Source organism: Zeus faber (assembly GCF_960531495.2).
Source record: "Zeus faber genome assembly, chromosome: 21".
Taxonomy (NCBI): Eukaryota; Metazoa; Chordata; class Actinopteri; order Zeiformes; family Zeidae; genus Zeus; species Zeus faber.
The window spans coordinates 7093608-7096107 of NC_137208.1; the positions used below are offsets into that span (position 1 = coordinate 7093608).

General features: G+C 48.9%; 1 protein-coding gene across 1 annotated transcript in view; it reads left to right on the forward strand.

The window, feature by feature from the left end:
- celsr1a (cadherin EGF LAG seven-pass G-type receptor 1a) overlaps positions 1–2500 on the forward strand; it is a gene marked incomplete at its 5' end in the record, with an annotated part of 118151 nt that overhangs the window by 62312 nt on the left and 53339 nt on the right. The gene's annotated exons all lie outside the window — the stretch shown is intronic.

Below are 2500 nucleotides of genomic sequence, written 5' to 3' on the forward strand. Positions count from 1 at the left end.
GTTAAGTGCTCTCCGGCAGGGTCAGCTTTCGCTCGGCGGGTTCACAGGTTGTTGCCGGAGGGAGACGTTCCGTCCGTTCGTTCGTTTTTGGTCTGCGTCTTTTTTACCCCCCCCCCACACTCCCCCCGTGGCAGTAGCTCCACGGCCACGCTCTCCCTCCCTCTCTCTCTTAAAGGGCCGGTACTCACCTCCCCGCGTGTGGGTTTTCTTAACGGGGGGGGGGGGCGTAAAAATGTGCATGCCCACCCTTCGAATTTCAACATTTGGGGCGACCTTTGAAACTGTTACCGTGTCCGTTGCTTTCCTTGCGAACGTTTCAAGTGGAGTTTCACAACTATGAGTCGAGAACATGAATCAAAATCTTCAATGTTCAAATCGCTCGATGTTTTGTTTTTTTTCCTTCATTTTCCTGTAAAATCGGCCTTTCCAGAGATACCGAAATAGCAGATAATGATGTATGGCTGGTGTGACGGCGGCAATAAACCTTTTCCCGCCCGTCCTTTGAAGTCTAGACGGAGAAGGGACGGCGTGGGTGGGGGTGGGAATGGGAAACCTGTAATGGACGCGTGTAATGTACGGAATCCACGGGGCCGAGCCTTGTCGATCGGTCTCCCCTCCCCGGACCTCGGATCGGGGCCAGGGCCGCTGGCTTCTCCCTTCCCGTGGTGAATGTGGACTGTGGGGGGGACTGGGAGTAGTATTTCACGGTGGGATGTAAATCTGCCACGGAGCCTTTGTCCCGGGGAGGCGGTGCTTGTGTTGCGGAGGGGGGGTTCTCAATCGCGGCCGGAGGAAGTGTGTTTTGGGATGTTATTGTTGGCAAATTGGGTCTGTGGCACCGATCAGTCATCTGGACAAGGGAAACACACCAGGCACGCACACACACACACACACACACACACACACACACACACACACACACACACACACACACACACACACACACACACACACACACACACACACACACACACACACACACCCGCGGGCGTACACACAGTAATTTCAATAAAAAATTGTATATCCTCATATAGTCATATACACTGTGTGCGCTGGCTGCTTCAAGGAGCATACCCATGTCAAACTGAGTTTCAGCCTGTTTACCATTCAGCACATGCGTCTTCGGCGTCTTTCCATCACGTGGTACCGGCTCGACCCGACTCGGCCCGACCCTGCCGGCTTTTGGTACCAGGTGCTGCAGATGGTACCGCCCTGACCCGCGTCGCACCATGATGACGGCGACGATTCCCTCCGCCCAGTCGGTCGCCTGCGGTGTTTTCACGGCTCCTTTCGGTGTCGCCTCGGCCGGCGTCGGCAACCTCGACGGAGCCGATACCGAAAAAGGTGCCGGCTCACCTGGTGCTATCCATAACTATCACCCTGTGGAAAACCAAAAAAGTAGAGTAGAGTAGAGTAGAGTAGAGTAGACTAGAGTAGAGTAGAGTAGAGTAGTGAAGACTAGAGTCGAGTAGAGAAGACTAGAGTGGCCTAGAGTAGAGTAGAGTAGACTAGAGTAGAGTAAAGTAGAGTAGAGTAGAGTAGAGTAGAGTCAAGTAGAGTAGACTAGAGTAGATTAGAGTAGACTAGAGTGGACTAGAGTAGAGTAGACTAGACTAGAGTAGAGTAAAGTAGAGTAGAGTAGAGTAGAGTAGAATCAAGTAGATTAGACTAGAGTAGATTAGAGTAGACTAGAGTGGACTAGAGTAGAGTAGAGAAGACTAGAGTAGAGTAGAGTAGCGTAGAGAATAGCAGAGTAGAGAAAAGTAGAGTAGAGTTCAGTAGAGTAGAGTATAAAAGAGTAGAGTAGAGTAGACTAGACTAGAGTAGAGTAGAGTAGAGAAGACTAGAGTCGAGTAGAGTAGACTAGAGTGGCCTAGAGTTGAGTAGACTAGACTAGAGTAGAGTAAAGTAGAGTAGAGTAGACTAGAGTCGAGTAGAGTAGACTAGAGTGGACTAAAGTAGAGTAGAGAAGACTAGAGTACAGTAGACTAGAGTAGAGTAGAGAAGAGAAGAGTAGAGTAGAGAAGAGTAGAATAGAGTACAGTAGAGTAGAGTATAAAAGACTAGAGTAGAGTAGAGTAGAGTAGAGGTAGAGTAGAGTAGAGTAGAGTAGAGGTAGAGTGGAGCTGAGCCAGTTCCATGCAGTGTCAAAGTGTTTTGTTTTTTTAATGACTCCCGACCATTTTCCGTATTTCAGATTTCCTGTCGACTCAAACCTTTCAAAAGCCTTTTCATCTGAGTTCCAGTTTTGGAAAAGTTCCAAAGCTCTAACAACATAATGAGGACGGCGCCACTTTCTCCCTGAATTGACCTTAAACGACGTCACGGCCACGTTGACGGTTCAGGACAATTACGTGTTATTTGTCAAAGCCGTACATTAGAGCAAAGCCGCCACCGTGTTTTCAAACGTTGACCAAATCACACAATAAGGTCGAATGGATTACGTTTGAAAGCAACGTGTGTTGAATGAAACGTCACCGGGACCAGGAAACATTATCAA